The sequence below is a fragment of the Vicugna pacos genome, chromosome 4 (assembly GCF_048564905.1).
Source record: "Vicugna pacos chromosome 4, VicPac4, whole genome shotgun sequence".
NCBI classification, from domain to species: Eukaryota; Metazoa; Chordata; class Mammalia; order Artiodactyla; family Camelidae; genus Vicugna; species Vicugna pacos.
The window spans coordinates 23,643,994-23,663,764 of record NC_132990.1 but is presented as its reverse complement, the minus strand read 5'-3'; the positions used below and the strand labels follow the sequence as shown (position 1 = coordinate 23,663,764).

The 19,771-nt window shown below is 42.0% G+C and overlaps 1 protein-coding gene and 1 long non-coding RNA gene across 23 annotated transcripts in view; one reads left to right on the top strand and one right to left on the bottom strand.

Annotated features, from left to right (window-relative positions):
- Positions 1 to 19,771, bottom strand: part of BNC2 (basonuclin zinc finger protein 2) — a 403,534-nt gene that overhangs the window by 27,235 nt on the left and 356,528 nt on the right. The window lies entirely within an intron of this gene.
- LOC116280210 (uncharacterized) overlaps positions 1 to 19,771 on the top strand; it is a 104,431-nt gene that overhangs the window by 79,494 nt on the left and 5,166 nt on the right. For 3 of the 6 annotated variants that reach the window (XR_012071919.1, XR_012071921.1, XR_012071918.1), the window contains 7 exons: positions 3,594 to 3,692; positions 4,936 to 5,007; positions 7,036 to 7,101; positions 11,889 to 12,031; positions 14,306 to 14,419; positions 18,167 to 18,257; positions 19,294 to 19,482. This is a non-coding gene — a long non-coding RNA (uncharacterized lncRNA). The remainder of the gene's footprint in view (positions 1 to 3,593; positions 3,693 to 4,935; positions 5,008 to 7,035; positions 7,102 to 11,888; positions 12,032 to 14,305; positions 14,420 to 18,166; positions 18,258 to 19,293; positions 19,483 to 19,771) is intronic. The other 3 variants (XR_012071920.1, XR_012071923.1, XR_012071922.1) reach the window with 3 other exon arrangements.

The following is a 19,771-nucleotide window of genomic DNA, read 5'->3' as shown; positions in this document are numbered from 1 at the left end:
TCTCTTCAGTCACAAGGTTTAACTGGCCTGGGCGCTCTCCACTTACATCAGAGCCATTTCTGCCCTGCACACCTTTTTTGTCAGAGTATATTTTTTTCCCTCTGATTTATATGACTTGGAAGTCTTGAGTGTGCGTGGGTCACAGTTCCTGTGTCTGTGTGCTTGCGTGTGTGTATAAGGCAAGAAGGGGACAGGAATAAAAATGGTAAAACAAAAAAAAATTCTTACAATAATAGATTCTGGGAAGTACTTAGGGAAATTTTTTAAGCAATGTTGTGATAATTTCTGAGAAACACTTGAAATTATGTGGGAAAATAACTTGGCACACTTCTTTGTTTTAGCAAATTTACATTTAAGCACAAATTTCTGGGAGGGCACTGACTGAGAAAGAGGCACCACCAGCACAGACAATATACGCTGGAGCAGTTTGGTTGTGTCTGTAAACCAAGTTCTACTATTCTTTATGCACACAGAGCTCTTTTATGTGATTGCGCTTTTGCAGTGTTTCAGGCTAACATTTCCAGGCCAGCTGAAACAACTGTGAAATCTGTAGGCAGAATGAAGCATGCTCTTTTATACCACGACTGCACCAAATGGTTCAAATTAGACTTGATAAAAAAAAATCAACATTTGTTTTGGGTAATGAAAACCCGACTCCATTTCCATGATTTGGAAATTTGTATCTTGCGGAGTTTCTCAAGAGCATCACTTTATCTTCAAAATACAATGCTGTCTAGTCCGTTCTTGATTCCTCCCCCCCCTCCCCCGCTAGGACAGAGGTGTCCCAAGAGAGTGAATCAACGGGGAGAGAGTCACAGACAGAAAACCTTCCAAAGAAAAAAATCAAGACTGGACTTTGTTAACATTTACGTACATGAGCGTCCCTTTTGGAAAACAAATACGCTTTCCTTGACAACCCAAGGCCGCTGTTGTCATGGAACGAGTTTGTAAACATCAGTGCGTGCGCGCGCGCTCTCTCTCTCTCTCTCTCTATGCATCTATTGGCTTGCTGTGACTACGGAAGCTGGTGCTAACTTCAGTATGTCCAGATTACAAAGAACGTGTTTGAAATAATCTTTCAGATTCCTCATTTTTTCCCCCAAGGAGAAATGAACTCTGTACCGGGTTAGAATGCTAGACCTCAGAAAACCCTGCATTAAGGAATTTTCTGTCAAGGTGAGAATCTTATTAGTCCTTCCAGCTGACATGTTAACACTGAGGTCTCCTCTCTATAAATACCATCTGCACATAAAAATTGACTTTTAAAGTTACTTGTCCCACACTTATGTGTGTACACAAACACGCACACAGACTACCAGCTCACTGCATGAACCTCATTATAAATCAGTCTTATAGAATTCAAAATGCTCGATCATGAACAATGGTGGTATACTGAACTGAGGTATCTCAAATTACTTGCAAAGGAAGTACCAAGTTAAGGCATGTTTGAAGAGCAAGGCCCTTCACTGCAGCTGGGAGCAGAAGGAGAAAGCAACATGGTGATTTTACGTGACTTTTAGGTATGGCTCTATTTTCAATGTATAAAGTTCGATTATTTTTGTGATCTGTATTTGAAACTGTTTTTTCACAGTGAAAAAGGTATCTTTTAAAAGAAAAAAATTATTGATAAATTGAACTATCCACCCTCCCCAAACAATCCTCTCTCTAACCAAGATAACATCAAAGTGCCAGGGCACTCGTTTTAAATGGTTCTTGTGATTTTTAAAACATATTATTTGACTTTTGATAAAAAATTCCCTTTGTTATAGAATGTTCTTGATTATGGACCAGATAAGAATATATAACTCATAGAGAACTATCACTTCTTTCCCTCAGTAACAGTCTGTACAGCATTCTCATTTTAAAACCTGTGACTATGATAGAACACTCTGGGGTTACAACATATTTAATCACAGAAACTCCAGCTAAGCTCTATTAAAGGCCTGTCAGGAATTCTCTGTACCCTGGAATTTTAGCTTGTCTAGCTTAAAACCAGCTCTATGTATTTCCTCTATGGGCATTTGTTTGCAAATAAATAAAGCAGGTGCCTTGCTTGGCCATACAAAAAATTTTCAGAGGGGTAAATTACCTTCTGCAATGTCTAGAAATGCACTTCAAAGATTCCAAAGTATTTTTCAGATTACCTAGCTCCACTGTAAATCAAACCTGAGAAACTTTTGAAGTCACAATACATTTTAATATTTAATAACAGCATCTTAAATGATTCCTAAGTTTCAAAACAGAAAATCTTAAATCCAGCTGATATCTATTCCTAGCATATTAACCTTTAATATAAAATTACCCGTGAGTCCTTAACTGAAGCACAGAATATCTGACTCTAGACTTAGAGGCTACAACAGAATCTGTATCTCAAAAGTTCCAAATTTAGATTGTGCTTAATGTAACTTATTCCCATTCAACCTTAGAGGAAAATAAAGAACGTAAGTGAATGACATCTGAATTCTAGATTTGGTTTTGCCAGTGACCAGCTGTGTGACTGTCAAATCACCAATGCCCAAATTTGCTTTTCTCACGTGTAAATAAGACAGTCTTACTAAACTTTCGAAGCCTTACTAAACCCAGATTCCATTATTCGACTATTTGCACCTAGAATCTGGATAGGATACACAAGCCATTTTAATCAAAATGTTTTAAACCCTAGGTTACAACCTTTCCTTTTAACCTCGTGTAAATACAGTTTATTTTCAGAATATATGTGTTTATGACTGGAAATCTGCCTTCATTGAGTTACTGTACTATCCTATATTCTGGATAGAGCATGCTTGATGCTTCTTATCAGCGATGTGATTAGAGGTAATACTAATTCTGCCAGATGAATTTTTTACTACTGGTCAATTTTACATACCGATCAGTTCAAATGAAAACTTTGCTTGAAATCTAGGGAAACTGCTCAAGGAGTTCCTGTAAGTTCTTGGCAACCCCCAAAATCGCATCAGTAGGGTTTGTGAACATTCTGTAATTTTAGGCTCAACCATTCCAAAATATGTTATATTTCTATGAATCTATGTAAGTAAATCTCTGTAGTTCTCCAGTGATCTCTGCAGTTCCAAAAAACAGCACTGTTTGTATTTAAGACCCTCCTCTCAATTAAACCTTATAAAAAGACACAAGTTATTCACTGGGAGGTGATCACCGTGGAGATGCTAGCGGGTAAATCATTTTATGGTTCAGGACAGCAAAGGAACAGTTTGAAACCCTCAGAGAAAACCGTAGAAACAGGAGGAAGGAGGGGGATGGACCCTGCAAGTGGTCTTGTTTTCTTCTCCCTCCAACATAAAGATAAAGCCTGAGTCCTCGGACAGCTATAAATCTGTGTGCTTTGCAGTAAACAACACTCACCAGAGCCCTTCCTCGCATCTATGCTTTGAGCTCTGCATCTCCTGGTTTACCTCTTTCCAGAACCAGTATTCCGCCACTGAGTTTGTAGAAAGCTTCCGTGTATGTAGGGGTCTGTGCTGGGGCTTTACACATCTGAACACAAACGCCAAAGACCCTGGCATTTCCTGATGCGCTTTCCTGTAATGTCTGATAAACGGCACAAATGGGAGCAATTTTTTTTTTCTTTCTTTCAGGATGAAGGTGATTTTCTACGTTAGGTAACGGTCAACAAATTCAAGACCACAACCTTCAATCTTTGAAGTTTGTCTATGCAACCAGGATCCTCAACACTGGTATGTTATCCCAGCTTCCAAAGCTGGAATGGCTGATTCTACTTCACATATTACACTCCGAACTACTCCACAACTGAAGCTGACTGAACAACCCAAAGGAAACGTCAGCATATTCATTAGGATGTGAGTGAGCAGGGGCAGAAAGGACCTGAACACTTAACGAAGGGTGTTCTGTAAAACACACTGAGGACTGAGTGTGTGACTGAACTTTGTTCTTCTCCGGGTGTAAGAACGGCAGCAGAACACAAAGATTAATTTCCTGCTGTAGCATTCATCAGGGAACAACACATTATTACTTGTAACACATACACGAGGCTGTTGATGGATATACTTTCCTTCGATGGCTCAGATTAAATGCGTTCCTATAAAAGGCAGCCCCACACGTTTGTGTATAATTATCAACCCGTGTATGCGTTATCAGCTTGCGTTTCTATATATTTATAAGCCGCTATCAATGTAGCTATTGTGCATTTTCTTTGCCACAAAGTAGAGGTGATTTGGGGTCAGTGGCTGACCGAAGAAAGAGAGATCAAAAACGAAATAATCACAGTAAGTTATCAACATATGTCACTATAACCCAAAACTCAGAAATCCAAACTAGACGAGGGCTGGAGGAGGAAGCGTGCATTAGAGCACAAGGTAATAACTGCGTCTGCATGCCTTAATACCCTCTTGTCCCAGCAGTCCTGACTTTTGAAGCAGCCCACTTCTCCACATTAACGGTAGTCATTTGGAGAGCAGCAAACGTGCCATTAGAAGCACTTTTACAAGTGTATATTCATCCACCAATTAGCTTAATGTGGCCGCTTTCTGCATATTTTCTATCCAGGCTTGCACAAATCTTATTAATATTTCCCCCTAGCGCTTTGACAGATTACCTTGTCATTACGCATCCTGGAGCCTTTTAAACAATATGGGTAAACTACTGTTTGTGAGGTTAATGACAATTATCCCCTAATTACTGCATAAGTCACTCAGTCCACTTTATCTCAGAGGCAGGGTTCTGCTCTGTGTATCTGCCATTGTGTCACCGTAAATGAATCTTGTATTGCTATGTTTATCTGCCACTGCCTTGTAAATTATACTGACAGAAGAATGAACAAATTACTGCATGTCATCACTTAAATACTGCTTCTGAAATAAATTTTTAAAAAGCAGCTTCAGGATAGAGCTTGAATTGTGATTTTAGCAGATCATAATTAGCACAAACATATTTAATGTTTTTTGTTATATTTCAATGCAGAGAGCTTGGAAGTTAGTAGTGAAGTCACAGCAGTGGCACTGGGGGTGAGTGGAAGTTAAAGAGCAACTGGAGGTAAAAGGAAAGAAGGTGAAAATAGAAATATAAACGCCAGCCCATCCTCCCGAATGCATTTCTTATTATTTTAATCACTGATATAGCATTCTTGAAGTGTTTCCAAATCATATTCATTGGGTTAGGGATAAGCCACATTCTTCAGCTGGGATTTTTTTTGGGGGGGCGGGGAGCTACTTAGAGCCAGTTCAGATATAAAACACAGAATCTATGTAACTGAGAACAGATAATGTAATAAAGGCCACAGGCTAAGCCAATTTTATTGATGCATTTCAAAATATCATTAAACAGGTTCAGAAACACTGTTTCCAAAGTTGCACTGGAAATTGTTGAACAATGTTTGCATCAATGAAATTAGTTTAGTCCACTGTTGCATCAGGGCGACTACATCTGCTCTGAAACAGTTTACAGGGAAGATAGGACAATCTGGGTGTCTTTATATAAAAAAAAAAATTAGGCAGAGTTGAGTCAACTGCAAATCATCTGGAAGAATTTGTTTTTAACCAGAAATCTGAGGTCCTGTAGATGATCAGGTAAACAAACGTCCCTCTGCATGAGAATGGGCCGAAACATCTGGCATCCTGTTTAACAAGTGTCTTAAAACATTCTGAAATAAGAAACATTCGCAATGCCTCCTAACATCTAACACCAAGGTGGCTGATGACTGGCAAGCCTGAGTAATGGGGCCAAGCTGATCTGAAGGGGCTTTCAACTCTCAACTAGCTGGGCGTGTAGCAAGCTTGCATCAGATCGCCTCATGACAGCTATGAGTTTGTAGGGTGGGCTGGCAGCACTGATGAGAAAGCTGTTTGGTGGACGCGCGCACACACACACTACCTCTTCGTGCGCTTGCTAAACAGGGTGGGAGAATAAGCTGCAGCAGAAAGAAAGGGAAACATGAAAGCCAGAGTTGACAGGCTGGGCCCAGGGGCCTCATGGGTTCTAAGCAAATCCCTAGGACTCCCTCTGATCCCCAAAGACTGGTCTTAGTGTCTGTCCTGTGTTCCGTTAATGCAGCTTCAACCAAGCAAGCACTGCAGGCACAAATGAAAGAGCTGTACAATGTTCTTTGCTTTCAATGTGTTAAGCCAAAGTTAGGAGAACCCAGTTAACATGTGACATCACTGTGACAACCACTGAGGGGTAAAGTTCTTCCTGATTTTTTTAAACTATCTAAGGTATCTATGGATACAGAAATGAGGCAACATTGGATTTTCTTGCCTTTTTTTTTCCCCCCAACCTTGCTCACGGTATAGCCAACTTGGCTTGGCCAGGGGTAGGGTGAGACAGTGTGCACTTAGGAGAGAAAAACTCTTTGTTTCACCTAAGAAGATGAGCATGAACAGTATGTTTTTGAATTTCTGAAGTCAGTGCTGGTTACAGAAAGGGAAACAGTTCTGGAAGGGTCGACAGAAATGCCAAAACGGAACTTGGGTAAAAGGTAACAGATGAAGAGCACCATGAAGGATTTCCTAGCTCACTTTAATCCACTCTTCACAGACTTTAATCAGATTTCCAAAAACTGAGACTGAGAATATTTCACTCCCATTTCTAGCAAACCTTCAGGGGCTCCCTACTGTGCACAGAATAAATAATAAATTCCCTTGCCTGGCATCTGAAGTCCCCTCAGTGCACAGCCAACCTACCTTTCATACATCATCTCCTGACGAGACCTCTGAAGCTCCGGCATCAGTTTCTTGCCACAAATAATGCCAAGTTCAGCAAAATCTCACTGCTTCTGAACCCTCTGCTTTGACACAACCATTTCCATCCATCGAGGCCCAATGTAAATGGACCGACTCTCTGAAGTCCTACCTTTTCCTCCCTTCTCCCCACTCCCAGCAACAGTTTCCTGCCCCTTCAGCGACTGGCTTTTACTACTACATCACATGTGTCAGTTTATCACAGGATCATTGTACTTTCTATCCCCACAGCCAAGATGAACCAACACTGAATTTATTAATACTAAGAATGCAGGAGTTGGGAGACAACTGCGAGGTAATCTAATACCACTTTTTAATTTCACAGATGAGAAAATGAACAAATAAGTATCCTGCCCAAGATCAGGGCTGAAGTGTGAGGAGCTGACTTGAGGTAACCTGTCCAGCTCCCCTGAGCGGGTCCAGCGCTTCTCCCACAATGCTCTCCTTTCTTTCCTCCTTGACTCTGGGAGAAAGTACCCAGTCCACTCCGCTGCCAGCCCCAGGGTTGGAGCAGATTCCAATCAACTCGGGCCCTCTCCCACTCCACACTAGCTCCACCTGGAAGACATTTCCCCCTGGACTGGATTCCCCTCCTGAGGTCACGTCGACAAGGTGTCCAACACAGATGTGGAGTCATTTCCCAAGACCACTGGTGCAGGGAGGCAGCGTCACTACCAGGTGCTGGGGGTGAGAAAAAGCTGAGAACATCAGCTTAAGCCATATACACACATGCACAACATATATATATATGTGTGTATGTGTATATACATACATATTTCTCTCTGCAAGCACCAGAAAATGATCTATTTCTCTTGGAAAATGCTTTTGGCAATGACATCACATCCATGTTGGACACTTAGTGGACCACAGTGAAACCCTGGTATACAGAGAACCAGAAAGCAAACAAACAGTACACTGCACAAGGCTGGTGTGCTGTACGTGCCTATGGAGTGAAGACCTGCATTAAATTCATCAGCTGAATGTTAGGCAGAGAAATGACAAACCACAGTTACAGATATGTGTGCGTGCCCGTACTTTCTTCCTTCACTTTATCTGTTGAAAATGACTATACTTATTAACTCCAGAGTCCTCATCAGGTCTTCCCATCCATCCTGCTATTGTCATCTCTGTCCTGCACCTGCTCTGTCACTTTCCTGAGGAAAACGTCGAGTCTGAGGGATTCTTTAGGGATTTGGCTGGTATACCCAGTAGCTCAAGAAGAACTATTATCTGAACTGTGAAAACAAAATGAAACAAAATCTGAAACACACAATGGTGTGGAGGCCAAATTTTTTTTTAACTGAAAATGCTAATTTCAGACTACAAGATTGCTTTAAGTAATATAATGTTGACTGTTGAAGAGAACAATGTGGGGTGGGTGGCACGGACTCTCCAAATAGTCAAAGATCAGTATATAGCTTATAGGCGGCCCCCCATAGACGTGGTTTGTTCCTCTGTACCCACGGATCCACACTGGAGGATTTGATACACTGTGGAACATGCAGTACTGTCCTATGTACTATTGAAAAAAATCAGAGTGTAAGTGGACCTGCGTGGTTCAAACCTGTGTTGTCCCAGGGTCGACTGCAATCTCTGTGCTTGGTTTCCTCACATATAAAATGGGTAAAAACAGCTACCTGCTAGAGCTCTGACAAACCCACTTTACAGATGGGGAAATGGAGGCACATCACAGTTAAGTAACCTGCCTAAGGTCCAAAAGCTAGTAATTTCTGGAACCAAGATTCTAACCAGCAATCTGAGCCTAGACCCGTGTTGAGATGCCTGCTTGCCACCCCCCGACCCGCACCCCACACAAGCCTCAATTAACCGCCTCTCCCGTTTTCTCTTTCCCCACTATTCTCTCCCAGAGGAGAGTCCCATTTCCTGTGACCTATCCCTTGGATAACTCAGGTGTCCATCCACACACCTGTCTCTTTATACCTATTCTCACGAGCTGAGTAATGTCCCACATTGCGTCCTAACTGGATTATTTTAATCATTCCTCTCACCTCATTGACACTTTGACTACATTCTGATTTCAAGTTGTTTTTCCTAAAGCACGCCTCTGATCACATTACAACCTCTCTCTCCAAACCAAAGTTCAGGGGCTCCCCTCTGCTCAACGATTTAAGCATAAATTCTTTATGCTCGTTCTTCATGTATTCAAGAAATGTCCCAATCTAGCTCTTAAAAAGTCTTCTGTGCACACTCTGATGTTGTAACAGAACCAGACAACTCAACTGTCAGTGAACACGCCGCACTTCCTCGCCACACATTTTTGTTTATACTGTCCCTTCTTTGGAAGGCTGTCATCAATTTTCTGAGGCCCACTCTCATCCAAGGCCCTCTTTTCAAATATTACCTCTGTCATAAATCCTATTTTCTACTCAGAATTCCCATCTGCTTTTCATGTTTTTTCTTTTCTTTTTTACCATGTTCCATTTTATAGAGAGGTAGTAACATGCAATCTAGGACAACCCCTTAGAGTGTAACCAGACTCTTGGGTCCAAAGGCTCCAGACACTCACCTTTATACCTCTACAGCAGCTCGGGTTGTGCCTCACAGACCACTTCTCACTTCTGTAAACCCACCTATCTTCTTTAGACAGATGCTTACTAGAGATCTAAAAACAGCCAGTATGAGTCCAGAACCTAAGGTGTCCAGTATCCGCTGAGGCGGTCACATATGCAAAGGCAGATACATAAAAGTTTTATATTACGTACTCAGGGAATAAAAACATGAATATTTTCTAATGCAAGTGAAAAATTCATTTTTCTCAAAATATTTTGAGACCTTGGTTGGGCCTAAGCTTCCAAGTTCATTTTATTACCAAATTAGTTATAGGTTTAGGGACAAAAATGTACATTTTCTAAAATGCAAAAGGCAGTGACACTACAGAAAGTGACTGTTGTAGGAAAATAAGCTAGGACAGAAAAAGAGAGAAATTTAGGGATGAAGAACTGTGTATGAGAAGGGAGCTCAAAAATGCAAATACAGAGTATGAATATACATTTAAAATTTGACAGACTGGAAACAATTTCCATGTGTGGCCAACACTGAATTACTCAATGTTAAAACCAAATATTAGAACATTTAAAATAATTTAATTGAAACAGTAAGTACTTGAGTTCTGGCCAGAGTGTGAGGAGTATCAGTATGGGCAGAGGAAGCAGTGGGAAAGAAATCCCTTTTAATAAGGACTTGGTAAAACTAAAATGGCAAAGAGAAAGTAAACATATAGGTGTGTGAAAGTAGAGGCAGGAGTAGTCAATGTTGGATGTATCAATTTAATTCTTAATATGGAACTCTAGTTGTGTTCTGAAAATAAAATGCACAAAATGGGGAGGAAGAAAGCAGAGAAAACGGATGTGGGTGAATTAATATAAAATGTATTTAAAAAAAAAAGCTACAGAAGCTTTTCGAGCCAGTGTTAAGTTATAAAATAAAAAGGCTTTCACAATTTTTGCAAATGAAACTGACAAAGGCTTGATCTCCAGAATATATAAGCAGTTCATACAACTTAATAAGAAAAAAAACAAACAACCCAATCCAAAAATGGGCCAAAGACCTAAACAAGCAATTCTCCAAGGAAGACATACAAATGATCAATAGGCACATGAAAAAATGCTCAGTATCACTAATTATCAGAGAAATGCAAATCGAAACTACAATGAGGTATCACCTCACACCAGTCAGAATGGCCATCATTCAAAAGTCCACAAATGACAAATGCTGGAGAGGCTGTGGAGAAAAGGGAACCCTCCTACACTGCTGGTGGGAATGCAGTTTGATGCAGCCACTGTGGAAAACAGTATGGAGATTCTTCAAAAGACTAGGAATAGACTTACCATATGACCCAGGAATCCCGCTCCTGGGCATGTATCCAGAAGGAACCCTACTTCAAAATGACACCTGCACCCCAATGTTCATAGCAGCACTATTTACAATAGCTAAGACATGGAAACAGCCTAAATGTCCATCAACGGATGACTGGTTAAAGAAGAAGTGGTATATTTATACAATGGAATACTACTCAGCCATAAAAACCGACAACATAACGCCATTTGCAGCAACATGGATGCTCCTGGAGAATGTCATTCTAAGTGAAGTAAGCCAGAAAGAGAAAGAAAAATACCATACGAGATCGCTTATATGTGGAAACTAAAACAAACAAACAAAACATAAATATAAAACAGAAACAGACTAATAGACATAAAATCCAAACTTGTGGTTGCCAAGGGGGTGGGGGGTGGGAAGGGATAGACTGGGATTTCAAAATTGTAGAATAGATAAACGAGATTATTCTGTATACCACAGGGGAATATATACAAATCTTATGGTAGCTCACAGAGAAAACAATGTGACAATGAATATATATATGTTCATGTATAATTTAAAAATTGGGCTCTACACTGGAATTTGACACAACATTGTAAAATTATTATAAATCAATAAAAAAATTTTTAAAAAAAGGCTTTCACTTATTCTACTTTTCGTACGTATTGTCATTTGTTACTTCTGAACAGTGGCTGCGATGGTCCCACAGAATATAAGATGAATGACCTGCTTGTCCTAGAAACGTACTGACTTTTGTAATTAGCGAGCTGCTGCTCTTCAAGCACCACCACATAATGAAATAGTTCAACCCACCTTTTAGGAAAGCCAACTGTTGATTTTCCAAATCACCAAGAGGACTTTTTTCTTACTTACCATGTTTATTTGAGGAAGAAAAGGTAATATTAAATTAAAAACCATCAAGGAATTAAGCCACTTTAATAAAAAAGACTCATTCATGGAAAGATTGTAAACAACATTCATTTTTTACTTTCCATTGAGTCACCTATCAAAGTGGGAAACATTTTTGTCATCTCACCTGTCTGCTCTTTCAGTGTCTATTTTCATGAAGTCTAAAATAGACACTGTCTATAAATTTACACGCTCTATTTGCTGTATGCTCAGTTGTCTCAGAGGTAACGCACAGAGGTTATCCTACCAGGCCAAAGGGCACAGTGCATGCAAACTCCTGCGACAGGTGAGAGCTCGCCCGGCCGGGCCAGCAGCGCAGGCCAGTCATGAGCGGGGCCACAGCGGAACCCAGCTATCCGCCTTGTTCTCTCCCCCAGCGCTCTCCCAGGTGGCACTGCTCAGCAGGACTTCTGTTTCTCCTTTTCTCCACAGGGAGGCAAGTTAAGAGTCCTTCCAAATGAAGAAAGAGATTAAAAACTCTGGCAAATTCTCTGCTGGTGTAGTAAGGAAAGGCATATTTGGATAAATATCCAAGAAGTGGAATAACACCCCCCCCAAATTAGCCCTAATTTAAGGTAATTTCTGTTATTTTATTCTGCTAACTCAGAAAGCATTTCCAAACGAGAGTCAATTGCCACTGTAATTCATCAATGAGGAGAATTCCTACTGGTACTGATTTCCGATTATGAGAAGAGTAGGTAATGTGTTAACGCAACACATGTTAAGCCTCTCCCTCCTTTACACCTCAGTTCCAATGCAAGTAGCAAACAATGAAAGAGATCTGAATGTGCCAGCAATGCCCACCTAATTATGTTACATTCTAAACGTTTTTTTTAACCTCAGCACCACAGTGAAGTAGTGCTTAGAAGACAGGGACACAGAACGTGGGAGTATCCATAACCCATCTTCAGGCACCTTCAGACTCCTGCCTCCCTCCTTGTGCGGAATCCCACATGAGTTAGATCTTAACTACTGTGTTGGGGGTTCCCAATACTAACCCCAGGGCCAGTAAGACTCGCAGGACTCATCATATAATCATGCTCACAGCTAAGAGTTACCACAGTGAAAGGACCCAAAGCAAAATCAGCAAAGAGAAAAGGGCATGGGGCAAAGTCCGGAAGAAGCCAAGAGGACACTTCAAAGCGCCCTCTCCCCACGGGCTCACACAGGATGCACTCAGTCTCTCAGCACCGAACACGCGTGTGAAGTGCTGTCTCCAAGGGAAGCTCGTTAGCAACTCAGTGCCCGTGGTTTTCCCTGGGGGTTGGTCACAAGGGCACCCCTTGCCAAGCATGTACCAAAACCCAAAACTGTAGACTCCCAGGAGGAAAGTAAGTGTTTAGCATCACCGTAATATATGCACAAACAGTTCAGAACAGTAAGCCAGCCACTCATCAATTTCAGAATGGGGGGAACACTCCCCAAACCCACGTTCCTAGGTGCCAGCCAAGGGCCAGGCCTCTCTAAGGATGGCAGGGTCAGGCCTGCTCTGTTAACACGTTTTTGCACACCTCCCGATCACTGCTTCAGATCCACCACTGTTTCAGATCTGTACCCCCAACTGCCCTCCCACTCAGAAACGAATTCTAGGACTGCGGTTCTAGACAGCCACAAGCTCAGCCCTGATGCTCGATCCAGGAAAGGCTGTACAGGTGGGGGACAGGAGACATCTGTCCCTATTTGCACACAGGGGGATGTGATTTACTGGTGTTCTCTATAGTGTCAACTTAAAATGAGTCAAAAGACACTGCTTAGTTTATACCTAAGAGGGAAACAACCCTACCATCATAAATTGCACAATAATACATACGTGAGACTAAGGCTCATGGAAGCCAAGGGAATAAGCTTCATTTCCTTTAGAGAACATCCATTCAAATGAGTATTTAATGTATCAGATGTTATTTATTAGACGATGCCACCAGTGGTTCCCCCAAAGAGGCCTCTGGTCCAGTAGAGGCTGAAAAAGCAGCTTTCATGGGCCCTTTCAACATTCACTTCTAGTAACAAAAATCAATATGAGGATGTTTACAAATCTCTTGGTTTTGATTTTATATTTAAATAGGGAAGAAAGTGGTCTGCAACTGGCTTGTCAGTTCTTAGTCTACAAACATGACATCGAACTTATTTATGGAAATCTCCTAGAAATAAAATTTAAGAAAAAGGAAATCAATGCAGCATTTTGTTTTCAAACCAATCCACCTACCAAATGTAAAAGTATACAAAATAAAATTCTAATTTTAAGTCAGCATTTCCTAAAGCACCCTTGCAAGGTGGAAACTGACCTTCGGCTCTAACTAAGAGGCTCTCATAAATCTGCATTAGAGAGAGAGGTGCGATGTAGATTTAGCTTCGGTGAAAAGTAACAACTACTGGTGACTGCGCACTCACTACGTGCCAAGCACTAAGAGAAGAAGCGCGTCACCCACTTAATCAGCCCATCACTCAGTGCGCACATGAAGGCTCGCAACTGCCTTCCAGCTTAAGTCCAAAGTGAGGGGAGAACACGGAACAGATACATGCACTGTCTTTCCATTTAGTTTCTTGGTTTCGGTCAGAGCACCCCTGCTGAGTAGGGATATGGCAAAAGAAAACATCCCTTCCACATCACACGGGCAAAGCAAGTGCAGAACTTACAGTCTCTTGTGAATAACACCACTAATCAAGACAGAAATCCTTATTTAAGGTTAAAAAAAATTAGAGAGTTAAATGGAAGCTAAAATACACTCATATGCATGTACTTCCTCCTTCCCCCAAGATATTAGTCAGAATTCAGTGTCATGAACTAGCATTTGTCCTGACATGTGTGATCATGTGCTATAACATGGCCTTCTTCTCTCCCTCTGCAAAAGGGTCTGAGTCTCACAAGTAGCTAGAAAAGCAACAAGGGACACAGCAACGCCCAGGAGTCCAGACTGAGGGTGTGCTTCATGAACAACATTCTGGGAGTTTCCAGGCCTTTGTAGGTAAGGCTCTCGGGCCACAGGTGTTGGATTTGTTTTCTGTGGCTTAAGGGTAAAGCTCTCTGCTGTGGATTTTACTGAAGATGGTGGGGGTGGGAGGTGAGGCTCTGGGCAAAACGGAACATGGTGGTCTTTGATCACTCCAAGCCAACAAGGAAGAACACACCTATTTGTAAAAGTCCCTGATCCAAGAACATTACCAGTCTCCACAGAAGCACAGGCAGAGCCTGGCAGGAGAAGGGGGACTCAGGACCTGGGCCTCAGGCACACACACACAGAGCAACAAAGAGAACAGCATGCAACAGCAGCTGCACTGACAGTCCGCAAAGACGGAGGCTGCTTTAGATCCTACACTGGCAAGAACAAAGGCGTCCCAATTAATCACAAAGAAGACAAGTGGAAAGTTGAGGCTTCTGCACCTATCGACAATAAAAAGAAAAAAAAAATCACGGCCCATGCTTCTGTTCTGGCCTATGTCTTTCACATATATAAACCAGACTGCTCAGATGTCCTATGGCCACAGCTGGCAGCTCCATTATCCCTTTCTGTAAGGGTTTCGAGAAAGACAAGGAAAGGAAATGGGGTGAAAATATTTCCATTATATATGTAATGAACTGATGCCAGATATGTACTTTTCAGCCTTAAAGAACATTTTTATATGAATTCCCGGCAAAATTTTTAATCATCAAATAAATACTCAGTTACTGTTGATAATACCTAACAGGAGGCCAACTCCAAGTTACATCATGGAAGTCACAGTTGAAAAAGGGCAACAGCTTTCAGTTGAAGGGATGTGCGGTCAAGAGCATAAAAGATCACTGACTACTGGGGAAAGAGGGATCAGCTCTGGTTCTCACAATCCTAAAATGTCCTCTCTGTGACAGTAAGGGGAGGCAGAAAGAGTAGAGAAACAAATCGACTATGAAACAAAATAAAATGCAGTATGGAGTGTGAAGTCACACACCTGTGCTGCAGCTCCAAGTCTCTGCCTCACCAGCTGGGCGACCACCACGGGCCTCAGTCCCCCAGCTCTGAAACTAGGATAGTAATACCCTTCAGCGTTATTCTTAGGGTTATCAGCTATCGTTAGGATTGAATTAAATGAAGTACAAACACTCCTGAGAGGCCTTGCCGAATTCTGAGGCACATTACAGGTGGTCAGTCTATGGCTACTTGTATACACAGAGATGTAGCATCAATCCAAGGACTAACTGAAATCCTGCCCCTGCATCTAGAAATCTGTACGATGTCATCTACTGAGGCTGCATATACAATAAATGTGACACACAGATTTTTAAAGACAAAGGTTAAAAATTTTAAACAGTGTATCGATAGTCTTTAATTGCTGGAAAAACTCTACTGTGATCAGCTTCAGGCTCTCTGGGTTACAGGTGCCACGTTAAGACATGCAGAGATAAGATTCTTATCATAATAATAGGATGACTTTTCTGAATATTTGACATGTGAATGCCATTCACTGAAATCAATGACAGGTCTTTAAAAATGGCCATTTTATCCCTCTGTTGGGTGTTGGGTGTTGGCTCTGTGTGTGTGTGTAAAAGGGAGAACACACATGTGCACAGAAACCAGATCTTTTTTAGTTTTGGTCCAAGTCTGGCAAGAATCTGTTTCTACTTCTCCAGTAGAATGGAACTTCCTTCATAGAACAGAGAGGCCACTTGAATGAGGACTTACTATGATGCAGTGAGAGCCAAATATTTCAAAACTGAAGCAATCATATATAGGTGATTTTGTAAATATTTTATTAGTCCTCTAAGAGCCTCCTCAGTGATGCCTCATAGATACTTGTATTTTTCATCTGCTATGAATAAATGCTTCAATCTGGTGCCTGCATTCTCATGACCCAGCACTAAAGAGGGGAGTGTAACAGGTTCTGAGTATCACCGGTACGCTGCCCGTGGAGACCCGGAACCCAGCGACGCGCTCCCTCACCGGGACGGCTCGCGCCAGTAATTCAAGGAGGTTACAGAAGTGCAACAGGTCTTAATGTCAGCTTCCTGGTTTTACGTACCTACGTCAGAGGCTCTCAACCCTCTTGGGAATTCTTTCAGATATAAGAGGTATTTCTTTTCTACCTGCCACTGAGCTGGAAGGCTACTCACTTCTCCCAGGCTTCCAGTTCCCAAATTTTGGTAAGGATTCTCTTCAAGGCACGTTAAGTGAACAGCACCTTGCTTCTGCTTCCTCACAAATAATTTCTGTGATGCCTTTCCTTGATTTCATTCGCATACCTCCAGTTGTGGACACACAGTTACAGGATAAATTCAGAGCCGTCTGTGTCTCCTCACATGCAGTTCCTATAAACATTTCATGAGTGTCCATCGGCAAGTCTGCGGATGGCCCCTCCACCCCCACTCTCTCAGAAATCCTGCCGTCTCTCAGCTAACCCAGGATTGCGTCCCTTACATTCTTTGTTTTTTTATAACTCAAAACCATCTCCACTCACCAGCCACAGAAAAACTTATTCATGCCTTCTGAATCACGGCACACCGATGTAAATATAAAGTGGCTTTATTCTAAGACTTACTAAAGTGACCCGTCTGTAACAGCTCAGGATTCATCTCCTGAATTTTCTGCCCCCAACTACCCCTGTGTCTTCTCCATCTTCTCAAAAGTTCGAGTTACATTTTTGCCTCTAAGTGCAAACTGGTGGGAACCAAGATCAAATCTTATGCCTCATGTTGGCAAAATGATTAACACCAAGAGTTGAAAATAAGGTTGGAGGAAAGTGAAGAAAAGACCCCACAACGTCTGATAGGACCCCAAACACAGAAGGCCATGAGGTGTGACAGCTGGGACTCAGCCTGCCCTGCAGCTCCATCACACCTCCCCTTTCACAGTGGGAGTGGGGAAGAGAACACATCCTCAGTGGGTGATGGGGATTCAAAGAGGTCATCCACTCCCTCACTGCTCGTTCCTGGCCTTCACCATCCACCTCCTTTCCCAGAAGAAATGCACCCCCTCCCTGTTCTTTGTTTTCATCCATCTGTTCTGGTTATTTAATGTTCTCTCTCTCTCTCATGCTTCATATCCCAAAAGGCCCTGTCTGACGTTCCTTCCCTCCCACTCCTGCTTCATGTCCTAGTTTTTCCTCTCAGATTTCCCAACCCATCTTCCGTTTCCTCTTGAAGCAACCGCTTCCCCAACGCAGAGCTCACATGTTTCGTTCTTTCCTCCTGCAGCTCTGTGGGCCTCTCCCTTTCTATTTTCCACTCTTGAAAGCAACTTTCCTTTCCTTTATCACTCATTGCATTTTGGTTTAGAGGAAGTAAGGTGCTGCCAAGGGTGTGCAGTCACACCAACCAGGAGTGTGCACCACAGGCACCACCCAACATCCCATGGACAGTGAGAAGCTAACGTTCAAGAGATGGAACCAGCGTGAATGAGAAGATGTTCTGAGATCATTTTGGAAAGTGGAGAGAAATGACCACATTGACAATGTGCCATTGTAAGTATACAAGATCCACCAAATGGAAGGTGTCCTCAGTGCCATCTCACTGGGGTGACAAAATCAAAATTAAACTCCCATTTGTCACAAATGAGGGTTACATAAAAAAACTGACTGGAGATCATTTCATAATTTCTCCTCTGAGTATCATATTCATAACTCAAGAAGACAAAGATAAATGGTTTACAAATGGGAAGGCAGTACAGGACAGGCTAATTATACCTAACAAATCTTTAAGGCCCTCAAATATTTATATATTTACTTATTCCCCCCCCCCCCAGGCTAATGTCAAGTTGATATGCGCTAAGACTGCTGTGGAACACGAGCTCATGTCTAGACATCTTCTTACTGTACAATGCTTGTGCCATTCAGGTTATTACAGTTATTTAAATATCGTATCTGTATTCTCCTTCATATTCCTACTTTTCCTTTCTTTTCTGAATATTTTGAAAAAAGTCCTCAGTTTTCTCACTGGATTTGTTGTTTTGCAACATTACACACTATGATGCAATGCTGTTCTTTCAAATGTGAGCAGCATCTTTTCTATGCATCAACCCTTGAGAAGTTAGACCTCTCATGCTCTCCTTCTGTAAGTCTTCCATCAAGACAGGTGGTATTTGTGCCTCAACTGTGAACTATGTGCTGAGACCTAAATAAATCTCTTGGTGGCATCTCTTCTAAACTTCCTCAGTGCTGACAGCCCTCAGGGACATTCCCCAGGGATGATTCTAATCATTTCACTCCCTTGCCCCAGATCCTCCAGTGGCGCCCCCTCTCCCAGAGCAGGCGTCAACAACTCATGATCAGTTAGGAAACATGAGTACACAGCCCAACACTGGCACACTTATTCGAAGGAGTTCTATCAAAACTAGTTAATAACTGTTATTAAATAACTGTTAATAATAACTGGGCAACAATCAATCTGAATGGCTGCCATAACCAATCAGAAAGACACCAGCCGTAAAAATAATCATTACAGGCACACCTGCATACTGGCTGAATATCATGTTCCAACCATCTACATGTACTGCTTGACTAATACGCAGTGCCTTACTTAATGTATTCTATGCATATTAGGAACACTACAGGGCAAATTTAAAACAGGGTAAGAAATAATAAATAGAAATTTAACATTACCTTCCCACTTCTCAATGTCTATACCATAAGCACACCACTTAGACCATGACTGGCCCAGACCATAAACTCAAAATGCCTTTTTCTGAACAAGGCCCTTCCAGGTCTGGCCCCAGGTTTATTGCCTGTGAATTTTCTTATGCTCTGGCAATACCGAGTCACAAAATTCTGGAACAGGCCATAGCTCCTGACGGTTCTGTTTTAGCGGATGCTGTTCTGTTAGCCTGGATGGAATACTCTGATCCTGAGAAGCCCCTATTCTCAACTTCTTTAGTGTCACCTCAGTTGCTGTCTACCTCTTTTGTGACGTCTTCTCTGCCCAAGATGCACTCAGAGGCTCCTTTTTCCAACAACGCTGCAGTGACAACAGCTAACACTGTTACAAGCATTCGCTTTCCACCAAGTATTCTGCTAGCTACTGAACATGTGCGATCTTAATACTTTCCCCAACCATCACCACACGGTAGGTACTATTACCAGCTCTAAGCTAAGGCTTAGAAAGGTCCAAAATTTATCCACAGATAACAGCTCACAGAAGGCAGGGAAGGTATTTAGGCCCAGGCCTGACACCAAAGCACATACTCATATATTCCATTTGTCCACACCTCCAACGACACAAGTGTTACATGGCACTGTAACTGCTGGTCGGCATAACAACAAACCTTTGTCAACAAACCTGGAGGATTTTTACCTTTATATTCAGAGCACTTGGGCCCAGAGCAAGCTTCTGAAAAATGCTTGCTGAGGGAATG